General features: G+C 43.1%; 2 long non-coding RNA genes across 2 annotated transcripts; both read left to right on the top strand.

The window, feature by feature from the left end:
• The first annotated feature begins 702 nt into the window (after positions 1–702).
• LOC308590665 lies at positions 703–5,323 on the top strand. The gene is made up of 3 exons (XR_014009855.1): positions 703–828; positions 3,962–4,093; positions 4,744–5,323. It is a non-coding gene; the product is annotated as an uncharacterized lncRNA (long non-coding RNA).
• Positions 5,324–9,118: 3,795 nt separating this feature from the next.
• On the top strand, positions 9,119–12,475 carry LOC308591467. Its single transcript, XR_014010184.1, has 3 exons — positions 9,119–9,188; positions 10,822–11,060; positions 12,368–12,475. It is a non-coding gene; the product is annotated as an uncharacterized lncRNA (long non-coding RNA).
• The last annotated feature ends 3,393 nt before the right edge of the window (positions 12,476–15,868 follow it).

Below are 15,868 nucleotides of genomic sequence, written 5' to 3'. Positions count from 1 at the left end.
AAATAGCCTGCTAAATTCAGTTGTTGAAATCCTCCCCTTATATCACCCATTCAGCCCCCCAAAATCAGAAAGCAGCATACTGTCCCCAAACTTTGCCCCCAAAGACCACTTGCCTGTTGTAGTAATTATAATGTGAGGTGCTAAGTGCTCTTGGGTTTTTAATTCTTCCTTTATTACTTCCTTAATTATTTTACTGTATTTTATTACTTCATATGAACTTGCTCTGTGAAGTGAACATTCATGACCTCCATACTAGCCTTATCTTTTTCCAGGGTTGCCAGTTCTTCTTACCATCTCCTTCATTAATTTCTTTAATTTCTACACCACCCTTGCCTCTTAAAAATATAGTACAAGGCAGATTCTTGAGTTGGGCCACTAAATAAACTCAGTGAATATCAGGTATAGATTGATGAACTCACTTTGAGTGCTTACCAGTTTGTGTGTGTAGAAAAACAAATCTGTCTTCTCCCATTTATGTCCAAATTTCAACAGAAACATCCTCAACTATTTACATCGTTTTGTTAATTCTTAAAGAAACTAAATTCAGTGCTTCCATTCTTTTTCTTAAATCACCCATTAAGCCCCAAAATATGTTAGAAAGCATTATATAGATCTCAATAAGAATCATCTTGATTTTTGTGTGTGGAGATGTAGTTATTTCTTTCCAATTCTCTCTCACAGGTGGCTCTAAAAAAGACAATTTTTTAGTGGGGTGTACTCCAAATTGTACCGAAGAGAATTACAGTTTCACTACAGTAGACGGTTACTTACAGACTATCCGTGAGTGCTGTGCCGATTCTGTCTGCAATGATGAAATACATAATACTGGTAAGTAGCTGCATGCTGTTAGAATTATATATCTGTATATATTCCTAAACATGAATAGCATTGAGGTTTCAAATTTCTTCCTCGGTTGGTTATATAGAAATGACACTGTTCTAGTCCTTGATTCATTTCCCTAGTTTACATGGGAGAGTGTTAGAATCAGCATCACAACCTGTGTTTCAAAGAGAAAGCATGTGTAGTGCCCAAAAGCATTTATTGACATCATTTACTGACGATACTTGGGTGTGTGGATCACTCCGGATGCATTTTGGGTACTAGAGAGGGGGAAGGAGAGAATAATACATTTCCTCCATGCTCCTTGCTATTCCACTTAGCTCTGGGAGTTGTCCTGCTGGGAAGAACTGGGGAGGAAGTGAGTGGAGCCCTCAGTTGCTGATGATGGCCCCCCAGCCAGAGAATTACAAAAGCAGCACTGCTGAGAAAAAGGGTGTTGAGATTGTGATGATGGTTTCCTCAGTCAAGGTTTTAAAATGGCCTCCTGCATGGGTTGGATTGTCTGAGTGTACTGCTTGGTGAAAGGAAGGAGTGTTCGGGAAGTGGAGTGTACACTTGTTTGTACACAAACAAAAGAAAATATGATTATGAAAACCTTTGGTCCATGCGTACATCTATCTTCTCCAGTTTCTGTTTAATAATGTCTTTTCAGTCTGGGTGTATCAGAATCATTCATTTCTTTTTCTTACAAAAAGTCCAAGAAAGTTTCCCTAATTGTTCATATTATTAATAAACGTTAACCTTTTTCTTTTATTTTTCTTTTACCTGTATTAATTACCACTACCATTACTCTGTCTTGAATAATACTAAATTCCATAAAATGTCCATATTAAAGTCTCTCAGTTGTGATCACACATTGGGTCAGTATTCAATTTCTGTTTCTCATTATAATTTGTTGGTTCATTTTCCAGCTCTGTATATTGTGTTCCATTTCTTTTTGTGTTTATGATAGCATCCCAAATTTCTCTTCTTGGACCTTCCATTTTCATTTTTTTTCCTTCAGCCTTTCCCCATAAAGAGTACCATAACTTTATTGGTTCCGGATTGTATGCAGAATACTTTTTCTCTGCTAGAACTAAAGAAAGGCCAGGACTGAAGTCCCAAAGCTTTGTCCCTTCTTGACTCCATCAGTGTCAAAAGCAGATTATTCTCCCAATCACCATTTGTGATTTTATCTTCTACTTCTCCAAATTCTTGTATGGAAGTCATTTCCATTTCCGCATGACAATCTGCTTCCTTCAATTGAATTATTTCCTGATCCAGTCCTGCCAACTTTTCATCAATTTGGTCTGAAGCCTCTGCACATTCCCCATTTCCATTTCCCACATTAGAGTCCTCTGGCTCATTCTTTTCATCATCCTCTGACTCGTTTTCTTCTTCATCAAATATTGTTCTGATCATTTTTAATTGTTCAGCCATCAACGGTTGAACAATACCAACAGTCACTGGATGATCCAAATGTGCCTTTGGCATAAGAGATACTTTTAATGTTCTGAAACTTATTAGCCACTTAATCCATTTTAATGTTTCCTCACAGAATTGGACTTCCATAACCACAGAATTGAACTTCCATAAGTGTGACTGTGTTATCTTAAAGCAGATTCCTTTCTGCAGATTCCTTTCTCAAAGCTAATTATGGCAGTGTCACTTTCATTTTCTCCAGTTCTTTAGTGGCAGAGAACAAAGAAAGACACAAACAAAAAGTATTATGGATTATGGATTTTTTACATACTGGAGTTCCTGTCATATGTTTTAATCTTTCTTGTCCACCATAAATCAAGCTTTCTGCTCTACTTTAGACACTTTAAGAATTAGTTTCCTTTCTGTTTTCTCAACAACAGAAAGTGGTACCCACAGATTTTCAATTGTAGATTCACCCCAGCAAATGGAGGGGTGTCTCTCATTACAATGTCATTGTCCAACAGATGCTTTTAAAAGAGAGGGTGTGATTCTTATAAGGCAATTTTGTGGCATTTGGGCATGATGACCAGCTCATTCTAAACCCTGTCCAAATTGCAAGGCCTAGGCTGTAGAAAAATGACCTTGATCCCAACATCTTGGAGCTAACTCCCAGATCATCCTTATGTCCAGATTGATTTAATAGCCAGTCTATTTGTTTGACTATTATCAATCACCATGTAATTATCTTCTGTCAGGCAGAGCTAGCAGAGAAATAACCACCATGGCTCTCTCCAGGAAGTCCTACACTGTTACCTGGTGTTTATGTGTTTGTGTGTGTGTGTGTGTGTGTGTGTGTGTGTGTGTGTGTACACATGCAGAGACCTGGGGCCTCTTTTAAGTATTAAGTGTATATAAATGTATTACATACAAAATAGTAATAAATAAAATGCACAAAAACACATTTACACAAAAACATACACATATATATTCTTCAATTAGTGACAGTACAGTTTAGAACAACATAACAAAGAAACAACATAATGTACGTACATAACATTATATACATAAATATATTTAATAGTAATAAGAAATACATGCCGCAATGCATAATGGAAGATAAGCAATGCAGAAAAAGCAGCAGTGGCAAATTAGCTACATTTGCAACCCAGCACTATACTTTACAAGTCATCCACTACAATGTACAACTCTTTTTTGCCCATTTCAGTTGCGACTTTAAAATATAACACAGATTTTAAAACAGTACCAGTATGAATATTAAGAGAAGAAATGAGAGAAAAACTATCAGCAGCATATTTCTCTCTCTTGAAAGCTAGCTCTTAATCCCTTCTCCTGCCAAGGACAGATAGCACCCAAAGCAGAAAACACCAAGCAGAAAGAAACTGCTGTTAAAGTTGCCCTTTCAGGGTCAACCTACCAGGGCTGGCTAATCACAGGACGGTCTTGCACCTGAAACCTATCTGTTCTCTCTCTCCCCATCCCAAAGCACACCATAAGACAGGCGAAGTCCAGCACCCCAGTTGCTGGCACCTCTGTCTAGTTTTTCCAGGTAGTAACCAAATCTGCTTGTTTAATGCCAGAAGCAGAGTGCAGTGGAGAATACAGCAACCACCTCTGAGAATTATAGAACTGTAATGTAGGAATTTTTATGGAGATATATGGGTTGGATCTAGGTGTTAACTGTAGTCATTGCTTTTGATAGACACAGAACGTGTTCGCAATCGGCGAAAGTGTGAGGCCTGTCGTGCATCTGGTTCAGAAGGTTGTCCGGACTTGGAAACTATCAGTTGTTATGGGAATGAGACTCAATGCATTTCATTTGTCCTTGTTCATAGTAAGTAGCGTTGCCAGCCAAGGAGTGGGAGAGGAGAAACACAGCCTGCCAGGGTGCATGGGTTGCTGTCATTCTGTTTGTGGCTTCATGCCAGAAAATAGTTTGCATGTGTGTTGCGGGGGCAGGTTTTATTTTTCTTGAAAATATTACAGTGTTAAACTCACTTTTGCTTCATATTTATATAGATGAGCCTGTATATTTCGGTGGGGGGGGGGTGAGAAAGAGAGAAATAATTTGTTTGTTAATTTACATGCGAGACTGTTTTTTTAAAGAGGGTTTTTGTCAGCCTTTTTTGAGAAGTAAAAGCAGCCATGGAGCTCTGATCTGGAATGCAATTTGAGTGTGGATTGGGCCCCTCTCCCATAATAACTAAAAGAGACTTTAGTTAATTGTTTTCTACATTTTAAACATATGTGTGATATTCAGCTATACAACTTATAGAAGACATCTGACAGCAGCTGGGGCAACCCATTCAGGTGGGCAGGGTAATAAGAATCAGAATTCATCTCATGATGTGATTCTGACATGCTTTCTATACTTGTGCAATACCATTCACAATAACAACAAAGTTCCTATTCTCTCTCTTTTGCACAAACCCACATCCGTTACTACCCATTACTCCTGTGACCATGCCCCTTTCTCTTTACCAGATAACAGTTTGGTTCCTGATGTATCTTATAAAGGCTGTGCAACCCCGTCTTTTTGTGAGTTGGCGAGGACATCACCGTATAATGGATACTTTTTGGGCACTATAACCCAGGCAAGATGCTGTGACACTCTGCCTTCCCCACAGCCGCTTAACTTTGAAGGGTGATTAGGAGAGGAGAATACCTTCTTCCTTTTGGAGTCCACCACTTAATGGAGGTGGAGGTTGCTTGTCTATGGTGGGATTGCAGAGCGACTGGGATTCACAGGACCCTTGATTTTGAGTCCTCTATTTTGGAAATGTGATGCAGGGGTTAGAGAAGCTAAAGTAGAAATATGGGTCTTGGGGGCTTTGTCTTATGATATATGGGTTCAATTTTCCTTTGTTCACAATCAAAATAAATTGTTGTTGCTGTAACATCTGTGTTGTGTTTCAGTATTTATCTAATTAAGGATATTTGGTCATGGTGTTGGGGAAGGGCAATGTTCTTAGAAGGATCAAATTGGTAATTGTTATTTTATAGATTGATCAGTATATGTAAGAATAGAAACATATAACAGAGACACTGTATCAGTTATTGCTTTTGTAACTTTTAAAACCAGTTTCTGCAAGTAAAGCTTTAAAACTTACTTTTGTGTGATGTGAATTTATTTCTACACAACGGTCAGATCAGAAAGAAAATTTCCACTAGCTCCTCATTTCTTCAGCTGACACTCCTCTGGCCCAGGGGATCGTTTGATGAGAGGGAGAAGCAACTTGGTCACTTCAGCCCATTGGGTACCCTCTTCTCACGCTCAAGCACTGTAAAGCAATCACTACCCCACCCCATCTGTTGTAGCTAATCAAGGTACACTCAATGTACTTCTTTTGTAGCTGACAACCACATCTCTCTGTTATGTGAGGGGTGGAAACTGTGCACCCCCTTCAGAAATCTCCCAGTTGGGAAATTGGATCTAGCCCTCTAGTTTTCAGCACCCTCATAGCAATCTTTACAACTTGGGCATTTGATAGGTTTAGTCTTAATCTGAGCACTGATTGCAGTCTCTGTCTGCCCCCTCCCCCAAATGGGGTATCCAGAGGAGAAGCTTCTGTTTGTATGCCCATGTGGGGGCAACGGGCCACAATACTCCCCACGTGCAATCCAGTGGGGGTATTACCCCATTATGCATGTCAGGACCTCCTCAGCCCAGACACTGAGATCCAGCACCAAGGTCCTTCTGGCATTTGCGTGGACAGGCGGAGTCCCCAGATCCTGCACGGTTCCCCCGTCATGTGGAATAACGACTCAAGACAACGTGCTATGGGATTAAATTGGCCAGAACTTTATTAAATTTCAAATGTGGGTAGACCTTGGCTCAGGCATTGGGCATTCTCCCTCCCCGGTCCCCAGCCAGGGACCTAGGGAGCATCAGGGTTATCCAGTGTGTGTGTGGGGGATGGGCCGGCTCTGGAGAACATATGTTCAAGCAGAGATGGCCGCCCCTGTAACGCCGCCGCCGCAGGAGGGAGCAATGACGACCTTTCGGTGTACGGCCAAAGCCTCCCTTCAGAAAACCCCTTTAACGGGGAACCCTGGTATCGCCGCCGCAAGAGGAAGATGGACAAAAGGATTCCGCCCAAGGCCTGATACCGCCAAAGTTGTGACGTTTTGCTATGGGAAAGGCGAAACCTGCCAATGCAGGGAAATTCCTTTCCGGCCCTTTAACAGCGACCTTAACGTAGCAGCGCCCGCATACCTGTGAAGAAAAGTTAACCTGCAAAACCTGTGAAGAAAAGTTAACCTGCAAAATAAGGCATTAACTTAGGGTGGGTAGGGTGGGAGAAGCTCTGGAGCCAAGTGAGGATTCCTAGGTAAGATCCTCCCTCTATTGTGGGGGCAGGTAATCCCTCCCCTACCCGGCCTGGTCTCCTTGGCAACGCTTCCCCCAGGTGGGATTGGACAACTGACTGAGGTAGGCAGAGACCTCCAGGTATCCCACCTGAGGGAAGGCAAAGCCAAGCCTATGCTGTTGGAGCCGCTCCAGATCTAGGGGCTGCACGCGTCCACGCAAAGGGCGCCCCCCATTTTAAGTGGGGAGCGGTCATTCCCACACTGCGAGAATTAAAATGCAGGGAACCAGGCAAGGGGCCTTCTCAGTAGTGGCGCCCACCCCGTGGAAAGCCCTCCTATCAGATGTAAAGGAGATGAGTAATTCTATATATCTGACATCTGAAGGGAGCCCTGATTAGAGAAGCTTTTTAAAGTTTAAGGTTTACTTTGTTTTTGTATATGCTGGAAGCTGCTCATAGTGGCGGGGCAACCCAGGCAGATGGACAGGGTACAAAGAATAAGAATAAGAATAAGAATAAGAATAAGAATAAGAATAAGAATAAGAATAAGAATAATTCCTCATTTCCAGTTTACCCCAAACTGTGAGTTCTTCTGGCAGGAGGGTTGGAAGGGGTGGGGTCTACCCAATGCCTATGTCAAACGACTTACATCTGTAATCAATAATGTTGTGGTCTGATGTCACCCAAATACCTGTTGTTGTGCCTCCTCTTCTTGGTATTGGTGATGCCTGAAAGGAAAGTGGGGACGCATTGCCACACAAGTAAATACTGATAGGGTTGCATGGCTGTCATGTTTTCCCCACTTACTTTGGATTTAATTCTCCCCAAAAGCCAAGAGAGAGAGAGAACCCATAGACTGTCTCAGATAAGCAAAGTGGAGGATGAGGCTCATTCTGAAGGATGATGCTGGGTGATGAGGCCCAGGTTGACGTGGCCTCAGGTAAGCATTGACAAAAATAGTTCAGATGACACAGCTAAGGTACAATCCATTCTACTCTTGCTGGTAATGTGATGCAATATGGGAACATCTGAACAAAGTTCCTGCAAGGGATTTCAACATAGGTATATAAAACCTTTTTAAACCATACCAATGATTACAATATAAACAGCACAGCTGCAGCTCTTCATTAAAACCAGAAAGTTCCCAAAAACCTGTTGGGACAAGAAAGTATCCACCTGCTATGAAACAGGCTGTGCACTGTCATGGTGCCTTCTGACCCAGATACACATTGCTGGGGTCATGCCAAGTTTTGTCACCTGAGCGGTATCTCCTGAGTTCTGCAATTCAGGATCCAGCTCAAGTCCCCAATCACAGCAATGGATAGCACCAAACCTGGTGGTTGAACCCAACCTCACACCCCATCCCAGGTCTGGATTAGTGATTGCAGATTCCTGATGAGTGCACTAGAAATAAGGTGGGTGCTAAAAATATACTCCCCACATGTCAAAAGGCAGCATAAAGAGGTGCCAGATGCACTTCCATGGGGAAGGAATCCCCGAATTTAAGGCCCTCTAAAGTCCTGATATCATCACAACAACTGATGACAATCCCAGGTACATCTTCCTTCCCCAGTAGAATATTTTTAAATAATATCAAGCCCTGGCAGATATTTAGAATCTCCGCGGAATGGTAGAAGCAGAATTGCCAATACAGTGGACGCTTGGGTTGTGAATGTGATCTATGCAGGAGGCACGTTTGCAGCGATTCGGTGCTTTTGCACATGTGCAAAGCACAATTTAGTGGTTCTGTGCATGCGTGAGCACTGAAGCCCAAAAGTAACCCATTCCGATACTTCCTGGTTCGGTGCGGTGCGGTGCGGTGCGCAACCCAAAAACACACAACCTGAAGCGTCTGTACAGCAAAGAAGAAGAAGAGATAACTGCTTTGCCAGTGTTTGATGCCTTCATCCTAGCCTGCAAACTTTTGCCATGTACAGATCCTCCTGGTAAGTATTGGGAATGATTGCATTCACTCTGGATTTGGGGGCAAACGTCTGATATGCCCTTCCCAGCCCAGTGTTTAGAAGGAAGGATCAGAGAACGGTAAGCTTGCCTAAAGCCAATATCACATATAGTCAAAGCACATTGGGTTCAGTGGTGGGTAGGATAGCCAAAACTTTCCCCTCTGGATACCCACTCCCTTGAAGTGGTAACTTCAAGACTTGGTTACTGCAGCATGCAGTGGGGCTGCCCTTTCATCAGACTTGGAAGCTGCAGCTAGTTAACTCTCAACACCCCCACCAAAGGGCTCTGACGCAATCTCTGAGGACACATCCAAGGCCTTGCAAGGCCCATCTGAGCCCCTGTGAAGCCTCGGAAGTGATGTTTGAGGCCCTAACAGGCCTCCAAATGAGGTTTCGGGTATAAACCTGAGGTTGCATCAGAGGTCTCGTGAGGCCCCAGAAACATCTCTGCGGTGGCACCAATGTCATGTGACATTATGATGTCACAATGTCATGACATCACGTTATGTTGCGGTGCCATTGGACATCCATAATCTGGGGCCCATGTTGACACCCTGGGCCAGAGTGCTCATAAGCAGCAGGCTACTGGCATCGTGTGGCTCTGTGGACGAGCCAGTTGCACTGGTTGCCAAGTTTCTGCCAGACCACATTCAGGGTACTTGTGTTTATTTTTTCAGATTCCTGAGCAATGTGAGCCCAAAGTACATTGAGGACAGCACAATCCCTTATGCTCCACCTTAAGCAGCGAGATCCTCTGGTGGAACAATTCTCTTTTTTAAAAAACAACAACAATATTTATTACTTTTCCAACAATTTAAACACTACCGAAAAATAAATAAACAATACAATACAATACAATAACAATACATAACACTAACACATTAAACTAACAAAACAAAACAAAAACAGTTTAAAACACATCAAACAGTTTCAATATCTTATCTTTCATTCACTTATTTCAATGACCCCCTCACACCTCCCTTTTTGTATTCCACTTCTGTTAATTGTTTCAGCAATTCCTTTCCATCTTCCTCTGCTTTCTATCCTTTAATTATCTTAACACATTCTAACTTTATTTTTCCCTTTAATACTCTATTAATCTATTTATACTTAATTCCTTATAACATTTCTACTAAAGCCATATAACTTCATTCCAACATTTTCCTAACATTCATTAATTTTACAGTATTTCTGTAAATAGTCTTTAAACTTTTTCCAGTCTTCTTCCACCGACTCTTCTCCCTGGTCTCGGATTCTGCCAGTCATTTCCGCCAATTCCATATAGTCCATCAACTTCATCTGCCATTCTTCCCGGGTGGGTAAATCTTGTGTCTTCCAATACCTCGCGATGAGTATTCTTGCTGCTGTTGTTGCATACATAAAAAAAATTATATCCTTCTTTGACACCAATTGGCCAACCATGCCCAGGAGAAAGACCTCTGGTTTCTTCAGAAAGGTATATTTAAATACCTTTTTCATTTCGTTATAGATCATCTCCCAAAATGTCTTAATCTTTGGGCATGTTGGTGGAACAATTCTCCCTACACCCCTGAGGATTAGCCTCCAAGTCAGATCAAGCCTTTTGTGTGACAGGCCCTTCCAGGTGGAAAGCCCTGCCAGTAGATTTTGACAGGAATCTATAGCAGTGAATGGTCTTGGTGGAGGTCTTGTGCCATCTCCATAGAGCCGTGGGAACCGACGCTCCAATGCCTCAGCCCTGCCACTGTGGAAGTGGGCTCCAACAGAGGCCCAGTTGATGCTAGGGCACCTGAGAGCAGTGGCAGGCCTAGCAGCACGCACATGACGTGGTATGATGTCACGATGCACATGCATGCCACTGGGCACCCACAATATGGGAGTAAAACATAGCCATTGTGACTAGTATGCCTAGACAAAGCCACCTCACTTGGTAGCCATCACTACATCTTGTGGGAATGAAACTCATAGCTTAACTACGCACTTTTTGAAAAAGGACTTCCTTTGTCCTGAATTATTCTGTATTTAGCTTCATTGGGTGTCCCTGAGTTATATATTATGAGAGAGGGAGAAAAACAGCTATCACTGCAATAGTGTGAATTCTGATTCTTATTTGTAGATATATTTTCTACCTTCGAATAAAACTTCCAATATGATGATGCTACTATACAAGTCTATGGTGTGACAATATCAGGAATATTGTGTACAGCCGTCTCACCTCATAAAGGATATTGTGGAGTTGTAAAAGCTTCAGAAAAGGAGTATCAAAAGGAGTTGAATAACTATACAACTTCTCTCTGCACTCCTTCCAGCTGTTGTTCCTCCTCTGGTGACTGCTATGGATGCAGGCCCTTGGGAATACTGCCATCTTCCGTTCTTTGGACATGACAAAGCCATTGTAGATGTTGTTGAAGCAGGAGTGTGAACATACTGGGAAGATGGACTTTCATTTAGAGTTCATTCAGACTTTGGCTTCCTAAGATCAAGACTGGTGACACCAAATGGGAAATGAGAAATGGGTCGACGAAAACAGAAATGGATCTCTTTCAGGGTCAACACTTGTAGTGATTCCTGTGCTGATCGGGCTACCCTGTTTGGGCTTGATAAACTTCTCATGAGACTGGGCCACCTGCCTATTACTTTCATCACAGCTGAGCAGTCTGTGGCCTATGGGTCTCATGCCAGCCACAACAGGTTGCCTATGTCCCGTACCTGTGGATTCACTCCTTGTCCTGTGTTGGTAATTGTGCTTCCCTCAGCTGGCCAAGGAGCTGTTTCCCAAGGCTGATGAGCACAATTTTCATTGTAAGCAAGGTGGAAGCCTTTCCTGGTGCACCTTTCTCCCCATAACCCTCATGCTCTCCTGATCAACCCAACAGCTATTTGTAGGGCTGATGGGAGCACACTTACCATCACCAATAATGTGGGCTTTGTGTGGAAGTATGTGATGCACTTCTGAAATTGCACTGTGTAGTTCAATTCCCATCTGCTTGGTAAGAATTAAGAACCACACAACCAGATATCTGGGAAACAGGGAGGGGGAGATAGAAGAGGGAGGTCTGTATATTTACATGCATCTTTCAATCCATCAATGTTTGTGGATCTTGAAAACCAACAAGACTGCTATATGATGGGACTTCCAAAATCCCATTCTGCACCTCGCTGCCCAAATCATTGGTGAGGAAAGGGGAGATATGATGGGATGTCAGGTTACTTCCAATCTCAGTATGTTGAGGTGGGAGAAGTGTGTGTGAGTGCATATGTGATTGTGAATGGGAATAAGGCTGTGTATCTGTCAATTTCTGAGTTCATTTGTGTGAGAGATATGGGAGAAGTTTGTGTGTGTGTGTGTGTGTGTGTGTGTGTGTGCATGCAGCCCCTGTCCTGTGGAAATTAGACCTTATAGAGTTATGCGGAAGAGAACCCAGGTGTTTGACACTTTAATCAGATCCTCTTTCCCTTCTGCAAAAACTGTACAAGGCACTCTCTTTTAAAGTTTAAATAACAAATAATGTTTACTTAGTTTGCCTACACTTGCAGATTAAAATATACAATTCAGGTACATGCTACTTAATTTGCAAGTACATTTTGCATACATTTGTGTCTATGATAAGTACTGTTACAGACTGACTAACTCTAAGCAAACAGTTCAGCTGCTATCACATGAAAGACGGTTAATAAGTGCCACTGCTGTACCACCTGACATAACTGCCTCACATGTATGACATGTCTGGTTTGGGGGACTGCATACAACAAAGGCTGAGATCATGGCCATATTTCTACTGTGAATGTTGATGCCATTTCTCAAAGAATGAGCTGCTCAATGGAGTGGCACTGTTTCCTCCTCGGTCCTCACAGCAGTGGCAACTCTCTTCTGTCACAGCGCTTTTGACCCTGGAAACCCTGTTGAGATGGGTTGCAGTATTGCCAAAGGCATTTGCTTTATTCGTTACACCAATGTCTTTTAGGTGAGTATAAGGTTTTTCTGTCTAAGTAAAATTGGTCGTTTGGCATTTTATTGATTTATTGCAATGCATTGTACATATGTATAAAATTGCTTTTTAATTTATTGTAGTTTCTCAGGTGTGTGGGTGTGTGGGTGTGCAAGCACAGGGGTGTCAACTTGAATAAAATGTTAAGTAGGCCCAGGTAAGCTCCACCCCACATAATTGATCACAAGATGCGGCACACATATACCATTTGAAAAGCAAAGGCCATCGACTTTAGGGGTGCCTGGCCCCTGATTTTTTTTTTTTATTGTGGGGTGTAAAGTGACCTCAACCCCTAGGAGCAGGATCCTATGAAATTGCATGTATACTGTACCTACAGATGGTTTTCATTTATAAACTACTTAGAGACTTAGAGTCTGCTTTAAGTAGTAAGTGGGATATAAATAAATAAAAAGACCCCCAAAGCTTTATTTACTGTTGTATCTATATCTATATTCTTCATCAATATGTCAAAGCATAGTTTAGAACATAGTAAAAAAAACCACACACCCAACAATAGCATAATATACATACATAACGTTATATACATATATATAGTTCATAGAATAAGCAATACATGATGCATAATGGAAGATAATAAATGATAAGCATCGCAGGAGAAGCAGTAGTGACAAACTTTGACATCACAGTACTACACTACAGAACTCACCCATTACTATGTACAACTCCTTGTCTATTCATTTCTGTTGTGACCATAGGCGCCGACTCCATGGGGCTTGAGGGGGCTCGAGCCCCCTCAAAAAATTTTTTGGGGGGGCTCAGCCCCCCCAATAATCTCGGGCGGGCGCCCTTCCAGCAGAGCGCCGCCGCCGTCCCCCGCCTCCTCCCCACCTGCTCCTTCGCCAGCCAGCCAGCCAGCCGCGCGCCCTAATCGGAGAGCCCCGGCCGTCCCCCGCGAGATTAGGGAATCCCCGGGGGCGGGGGCTCCTGCCTCGCTGCTTCGCAGCACCACCGCCACTGCCAAGGCACTGCCGGAAATCCTGCGAGAACAGGGGAATCCCGACTGGCCACACCTTCCAGCCAGACAATCGGCTGGCTGGGGGGGCGTGGCTTGCCCTATTTAGGGCCGGAGCCACTTTATTTGCATATTCATGAGCTTATTTATTATTCATGAGCTTTCCCGGGCCCCCCCAATATTTTTTCTAAGTCCGCGTCCCTGGTTGTGACTATAACTTATAATACATATCTTACACACATACAATACACATTTGGTGAAATGCAAACAGGGGACACAGAAAGGGCTGAATTCCTCAATGCCTTCTTTGCCTCAGTCTTCTCCGATAAAGAAAACAATGCCCGACCTGAAGAATTTGAAGCAAATGATTCAGCAAAGGAAACACAGCCCAGAATAACTAAGGAGATAGTACAAGAATACTTGGCTAGTTTAGATGTATTCAAGTCTCCAGGGCCAGATGAACTGCATCCAAGAGTATTAAAAGAACTGGCAGATGTGATCTCAGAACCACTGGCAGTCATCTTTGAGAATTCCTGGAGAACAGGCGAAGTCCCGGCAGACTGGAGGAGGGCAAATCAATCAATTTCCTTTATTCGACCGATAGTCAGAATTAAACATTACACAATAATTATAAACTATAACATCATAGGGGGTACATAAATAAGGTAGGGCCACAGTACTAGACCTCTCACAGATAACCCACGTCAAAGCATTCAGTTATACGTTTCCGACACTTGAGTGCCAGGAAAAGAAATTTAGCCACTGACAAGGTTGTTTTCCCAGAAGACTTATTTAGCAGATATGCTGTCTGCTTTCCTCTTTGTCGGGAACTGAGCTGGGGTAAGTATGGAGTTATAAGATACTGTCTTAAATCGTTGTAGAAGGGACAGCTCAATAAAATGTGCTCTGTGGATTCTACCTCACCCAATGCACAGTGGCATAATCTCTGGTCATATGGGACTCCTCCATATCTTCCCTTCAGGACCGCCGAGTCAAGAACATTCAGCCTAGCCGCAGTAAATAGTCTGCGGTATTCCACGTAGTGGATATCCGCCAGGTAGCGAGCTGGAGCAGCCCGATACAACTGCTCCCCCAGAAACAACCCAGGTTTCACACGGGCTATGTCCTCCTGTCTGGCAATATCCCTCAATCTTTGAGCGATCACCGCCTTTGCATGGCCATACGTCATGGACTCTATATAAAGGGAGGACAACCCGCACTTCTGCACTTCCTCCACTATCTCCCCTTCCCATGGAGATTTAAAATTATCCCTCAGAATCAAGGGGGCCAAACCCACCGGTCTGAAACAGAGCTTAAGCCATAGCCATAACTTCGCTTTCAGGGCCACATACCTAAAGGCTTGACAACCGGTTTCCAATCTCATGATTGCGCCTGCCACGGAGGGGGGGATCCTGAGTATGGCCCTGAGGAATTGGGTTTGGATAGATTCCAATTTTTCAAAATCCCTACATGAGCCCAAGGCAGTGCCCACCAGCAGAAGAGGGAGGACTTTCATTTTAAAGAGTCATAAGGCAACATTGACAGTTTGTGCCTGTTTTTTGGAGTACAGGGTTCTAATCAACAGGGCTGCTTTGGATGCGTTCGAGGCTATGTATTCTCTGTGCGCCAGGAAGGACCTATTTGATCTTACAACCTGACCCAGGTATTTGAAGCAACTGACCTGCTCTAAAGGAATACCATTAATTGACCATAAATTAGGTTTCAGTCGAGCAGCAAAGACCATTATTTTGGTCTTGGCATAATTTAATTGGAGCTCGTGTTGGGTCTCATATTCATGAAGAGCTCGAAGCATCCTCCTTAATCCGATGGGGGAGGTAGCTAATAGGGCGGCATCGTCCGCATACAGTAGGACATTTAAGGCTCGTCCTGCCAGTTTTGGTGGATGGAAATCAGCATTTGCCATATGCACCACTAGCGAATTAATATAGAAATTAAACAAAGAGGGGCAAGCAAACAGCCCTGTCTTACCCCCCTAGTGGTGGCAACCGGTTTGGAGACTAGCCCCTTACTATCTATCCTAATCCTCAAGAGGGTATTTGTATGCAAATTAATAATCAGCAAGAGAAGGCGGCGGTCGATAGATGTCGCTGCCAATTTTGTCCATAGCTGGTTCCTGGGAATTAGATCAAAGGCCTGCTTAAAGTCTATAAAGGCGATGTGGAGGGCTTTTAGGCCATTACCAGCGTACTTGGTGTGGAGGAGGGCAAATGTTGTCCCTATTTTCAAAAAGGGGAAAAGAGAGGACCCAAATAATTACCGCCCAGTCAGTCTGACATCAATACCAGGGAAGATTCTGGAGCAGATCATTAAGCAAACAGCCTGTGAGCACCTAGAAAGGAATGCTGTGATCACCAATAGTCAGCATGGATTTCT

The sequence above is a fragment of the Podarcis bocagei genome (assembly GCF_964188305.1).
Source record: "Podarcis bocagei genome assembly, chromosome: 7".
Classification (NCBI taxonomy): Eukaryota; Metazoa; Chordata; class Lepidosauria; order Squamata; family Lacertidae; genus Podarcis; species Podarcis bocagei.
The sequence above is the reverse complement of the archived record's forward strand: the minus strand, read 5'-3'. Positions and strand labels throughout refer to the sequence as shown.